Genomic DNA, 6039 nt, shown 5'->3' with positions numbered 1-6039 from the left:
CAGAAGGTGGGCGCTGACCCGAGGCTTTGACCATACCGGCACCGGCGCCCCCAAACCTTGAGAGGCCAGGCACTGGGCTCTGCGCTGCGGCGCGCGGCGGGGAATCACCCAGACGTTTCAGCGCGCTAGCGAGCATCCTCGATTGCGCCTCTAGGGTCCCAGTCACGTCTCCCCGAGAGAGACCCCTCTGCTCAAAAGTGGGGACCAAACGAATAGGTGGGATTCTGGCTGCTCCTGTCATACGCGGGCCGGAGGAGGACGTTTTCGCTGCGAGAGAAGGCATTCAACCTCTTCCCAGGGCTGGGCGTGACGACGACTGGGTGCCCAGGCCTGCGTGGTGCTTGGATCCGGGTGCTTCTCTGGGGATCAAGCCTGAAACCCGCGGGGGCATCCGAGGGCCGCCGGCCTCCGAGAGGGACCTGCTCGTACACGCCCCTCGGCGCTCCCCCTCCCTCCCGCGCCCTTGAGCCCCACGCCCACCTCTCCAAAGGGGTCCTGTTGGCGGAACCCCGACGCGGGTTTCCGAGCACACGCTCAGCTGCGGGACCGCTCCCCCCGACCCCCTCAGTCCCCCGGCCGCGGCGCGGTCCCCAGCGCGGGGCTCCCAGCGCGGCCGGCGCGGGGGTCGCGGCCCTGCGCCTCCCCAGCTGCGCGTCCATTTCCGCCAGGCTGGCGGGGCGAGCAGGGGCGGGTTTTTCTCTTTTCTCTCTCACCGCCGACCTCCTCCCTTCTAGCTTTTTCTGATGAGTTAAGGGGAGCAAAAGCAGCGTTTCGTTTGGACAGACTTTCCGAGGCGAGCGTAGCCCTTAGGAGAAAGTCGGAGCCCCGGGGTCTCCGCCGGTGTGTCTCCTCCCTTGCCTCTTCGCTGTGGTCCCTGCCTATCCATCCATCGACCTACTCTCTCTCTAATCTATTGATCATTACCTGCCTATCTCCCCTTACATTCGTTTGCAAAACAAGAAATCACCCTCAGCCTGCTTCCTCTCTGAGCGAGAAATACACTCAGCCTTTCGGCTCAGCCCGGCGGAAGAGAAATGGATCCATATATAAAGCTACAAAGTTTATTTTAAGGCCGAAGTGAACGCGCCGCCCCACCCCCTTCCTCCAAGCCTCGCCTCACTTTTTCTCCTTTCTTTGCCCCCTTCTCTAATTGGAGGTGCGTCGAGATAGTTTTGGAATCGCCGAACACGGAATTTCCAGGGTTTGTTGCTGCCCGGAATGATAACAGCCAGATTCACATCTTTGAACTAAAAATATTCTTATTGGTGACATTTGCCTCCGTTCCTTTATTTTTAAACAATGTGACTTGTAGAAAAACAAAACAGAAGAGCGCAGCGAATAACCGACTTTCTTGTACCCATCACTCAAAATTTACAAACGTTAGCAACTTGAGCTTCCTCCCCCCCCCCCCCCCCCCCCCCACACACACACACACACACACTTCGGAGTAAGGATGCTTTTTCTCTCTGGGTCTCGGCTGTGTCTCTATCACTCTTCCGCCTTCTTGTGGCTCCTTATCTCCCCGTCTTTCCTTCGCTTTATTCCTCTGTGTTTTTTTTTCTCCCCCTTCATCTGCGTTGCTCCCCACTCGCACCCCTACCTTACTCCTAGCCCCACCTCCGCATACACACACAGGGGCTTCCCTCTTTCTGGAAAATAGGCTTGGAAGAGCAGTTTGGTGATTGACAGGAAACTAGGGTGGAAAAAGGGAGACCAGTGACAAGACCTAAGCTACCCAATGCCCCTCAGGCCAGTAGCTGTGGAGGGGGAGGGGTGCATGGAGTAAGGAAGCGGGCAGGTTTCTCCAGATCATTTAGGGAAACCGATTGGCTCAAGAGTCACTTTGAGCTTTAAGTCTTTGCCTCTCAATTCTCCTGGGCGGGGTTTATTCAATGGATGTGTAAGGGGGTGGGGGACAGTTTTTTGTTTTCTTTTGTTTTTTAAATTAGAAAAAAGTATCATACAGAAAATCCTGACTGATTTGCAGTTGACATAAAATTTCTAGCAGTAGATTATTTGCTTATTGGTTTTGGCATGTTGCGAATGTCAAGAAGGAGAGAACTTAAGAAAAAAAAAAAAAAGCTCCCACTCTGTTAAAACTTAGCAGTCCTGTTAGAAAAATAAAGCACTGGAGTCTTTTACTAGGAGCTACACACCCCTACCCCAAATGAAACAAATGTCAGAGTGGGTAACAAAGTGGGAAAAAACGTAAAGTGGATTTCAAAGGGCTCCACAGTCAAGCGCAATCTGAGATTCACAGAAAGTGGAGACGGATAAGACAGGAATTAGGTCATCTCGTCCAGACCCCAGGAAATATGTTTAGATCAAAGCCTGCTCTGTTAGAATAAACAAAACAGGGCCCAATGGGCCCTACCAATATTTTCATCTCCGTGCTAAGAGCTGCTAATCTAACTGGCTCTATTTGATGAAAGGGGGAAAAAATTACAACTGTAAAAATGGCTAAGTAAAAAATGTCCTCTCAACTATACTAGGAAGATAAAGATTTAGATTGAAGCTAAAAAGTAACAAGATCCAGGCCCAGATCAACACAAACTTCCTGGAATTTTAGCACTAAGTAAATTATCTAATCCCAGCCCATTGTTCCCTCTTTGCCACCCCCAACCCCCCATGCAATTGAACATACAAGATGATTTACATAAAAAAAAATTGCTAAATTTTAACTGCAGTCTAAGAACATGGCAGGAGGCAGACTTTTGGGTTCACTTTCTCTACATTCCTTAAGGACCTCCCCCGCCAGCCCCACTGTCCCTGCCCCCCCAGGCAGTTGGGGCCCCATGCTGGCCTGGCCTTTATTGTTAGGGATGGTTCTTTAAGCCCTGTCTTCAAGTTTGGCCTCTTTCTACTAAGGACAGATAGATGGAGGCTGGGAACATGTGTCTTGTAAGCCTGCCTTTGGGTTGATTGGGTAGCCACAGATGTTTTAGCAGCTAAACCCAAGTACTGTGTAAGGTTTTCTTCCACCGTGCAGTTGATGACCTTAGACCAGTTGCCACTGAACATTTGGATAGATAGAAACATCCCAAAAAACAGACAGGAAATCCCAGAGAAGGAAAATTCATCCAGGCTAAATCCAGGATTGTAGTTCCTTGCTGAGCTTGGTTTCCTCTTAACTTTTTAAACATATGATTTGGCTTCTCTTGTGTTTCTACATCCATCTGAGCTCAGGTTTAACAAAGACTCAGAGACTGCTTGTCAGCTTGGCTCTGATCCGCCCTAAAGCCAGGAGGACTGGGGTGGGGAATGTAATGGGGCCTTTATAAACGCCTTGAACAGACTCTGGCTACTCAGCTCTGCAAGGGCAGTTCTAGAGTCAACTTCTTACTGATGTTCTATGCCGGACTTTGAAGACACGTGACATGGTGTTGGAGGCTGCACAAATCTGTCCTTCCTTTTTATTTTTTAAATGTATTTATCATGTATTTGGCTGCACTGGGTCTTAGTTGCAGCTTGTGGTACATAGTTCCCTTGCCAGGGATCAAACCTGGGCCGCCTGCATTGGGAGTGCAGAGTCTTAGCCACCGGACCACTAGGGAAGCCCCTTGGTCCTTCCTTATTAGACCCAAGATGGGGCCCAGACCAGCTGAATCCTGACACAGCACAGTCTGGGTGGACATGATGCAGCGAGACCAAGGGTTACATCATCTTGTTGTAATCAAAGCCACATTCGATAAGAGGCCCAGACAGTCACACGGATGTAAACATGGATAAAGATGCTCATGGGGCAAGCAGGCTCTTCTCCTGATGGAAAGGATCCGAAAGGGAATACCAGCCAGCCTGCAGAGCTAGCTTTGGTGTTTAGACTTTAGGGTGTTTCCACCTGTCTCATCCCACACCAGTCGAGTGAGACAGGGCCACTGTCGTTTATAACAAAACTGAGACCCAGAGATCAGAGAATGAACAGCTGGACCCCAGAATACCTGGAGCTATGACTGCTTAATAGTCCACTCTGGGCCATAATCATAATTTGTCTGCTCCATGGACTGGTTTCCCCATCTATACCCTGAAAGGTTCCATATCCATCAAAATTTCCCAGCAGCTTCCACATTCACAGTTTCACATTATCATAGTCACCAATACTGTGACCTATTTGATCATTTCACTTGTTAGTCCCTTTTTAAAACATAAGTATATTTCTTTTAGAAGGAATAGAAAACACTGGATAGTCTTTCTAGTCCTGGGCAGGAAAAATACTAACAATTCATACCCATTGGTGATGTGCCCACATCAAAACAACACAGACAAATCCCACTGCTTCATTAGCGGCATCCTTTCTTAGTTTTTTTCTAACCAACCGTCTCTTGTTTTAGACAAGTGTGAAGTCTGTGGCTCTTAAAAGAGTTTTGTTTCTCTACCCCTCTACCTATCGACACACTTCTTGGAACTGGCCTGGAGATTTTCAAACTGTGGGTTGGGACCCTAATATTAGCACATTATGAAATCAGTCTAGCAGGTTATCCTGAGCATTATTGTTTAAGGGTAATAGAATAAAAAAAATAGCAGTGTAGATCACACTCTGTATTAATGTAGTATCTTATGAGGGCTTCTCAGGTGGCTCTAGTGGTAAAGAATCTGCCCACCAGTACAGGAGACGCAAGAGATGTGGGTTCGATCCCTGGGTCAGGAAGATGCCCTGGAGGAGGAAATGGCATCCCACTCCAGTATTCTTGCCTAGAAAATTCCATGGGCAGAGGAGTCTGATGGACTACTTTTGTCCATGGGAACACAAAGAGTCAGACACAACTGATGACTGAGCACACACACAGTGACTTATGAAGCTCTGTTTCAGCCATGTATGTGTGTGCACCAGGCCACAATGATCAATGTGCCTCTTAGCACAGGTTGTCATCAAAAAGTCTGAAGCCGCTGACAAAGGCTTGGTCCTCTCCTTTTTCTCAGCAGGAATCGTGGGACTGAGGGCTTTGGAGAGGGGTCTGGGGCTCAGATTTTGCAATGGGATGAGTACTGATGAAGGCACAGGTAGACCAGTTGCCCACTTGTCTTTGTACTCATACATCCCTGTGCTGTTCTAGCTGTTGCCTCTGCAGGTAAAGAGAGCTGAGCAGCTGGCCCCCTGGTGCCAAAGAACCTGTGCTGTCTTCTCCTGGGCTTCTTTGCTGTTGGGGGATTCTCCTTAAACACACACGCAAGTGCAAAGGAGAAAACAAAAACAGAGTAGGAAGCCTTAATTTCTGCAACAAGCTGCCCTGTCCCTTTAAGAACCCTCCTGCCTTGGTTATTGGGCCAAAGCTCTGGGGTAGCCAAGATAACATCCCTCCCCAAACCTGCCATTCTTAATCATTGTGCTAACTAGGGGGCTTACCATGGCCTAATAGTAAGTACGTCACCCTGAGTAATCATTTCTAGAAGTGTTCCTTTAGGAATGCTGCTCAAATAGATTTTCTGCAGATGTTAACAAAGATCAGATTCTATCTAACATGTGCACACTCGCACACACACATGCACACGCACACACTTACCTGAATCTTCAGAGCTAGGAGTGGCCAGGAAGGAACTTCTTCGGCTGGTAGGGTGAGAGTTGGAGCCTGCGTTATTTACATAAACAAATGATACCCTCTTATTCTGGGTAGAGGAGTGATTGCCCAAGGTCAGCTTGTTGTTTGAAGGTAAGGATATACTTTCTTGACCTGATTTCTCAGTCTAATATTTCTTATGTCAATTATAATACAAAGAGTTACTATGGTAGTTCTCATTCTGAGCAACAGTTCTTCAGCCCTCTCTTATCCACAGCCTTTGCCATGGGACTTGCACTGATGACCCCCAGGGCAGGGTGTATTTCCCTGTCTCTTTGGGTCTGACCGTGTGACTTGATGCAATGGTGTGCTAGCGCCGTGACTGGGCCCCGAGATGCCTGTGTATTTCTCCTGTACCCTTGTGCCTTTGCCATCACCGTGGAAAGAACATGCTCACCAGTCTTGGTGAGAGAATAAAAGCTACACGGTGCAGGGTTATCCTCTGCTAAGCCCAACCAAGATCAGCCAAGCCCCAGCCAGCACCTGA

Source organism: Ovis canadensis, chromosome 14, assembly GCF_042477335.2.
Source record: "Ovis canadensis isolate MfBH-ARS-UI-01 breed Bighorn chromosome 14, ARS-UI_OviCan_v2, whole genome shotgun sequence".
NCBI classification, from domain to species: domain Eukaryota; kingdom Metazoa; phylum Chordata; class Mammalia; order Artiodactyla; family Bovidae; genus Ovis; species Ovis canadensis.
The sequence above is the reverse complement of the archived record's forward strand: the minus strand, read 5'-3'. Positions refer to the sequence as shown.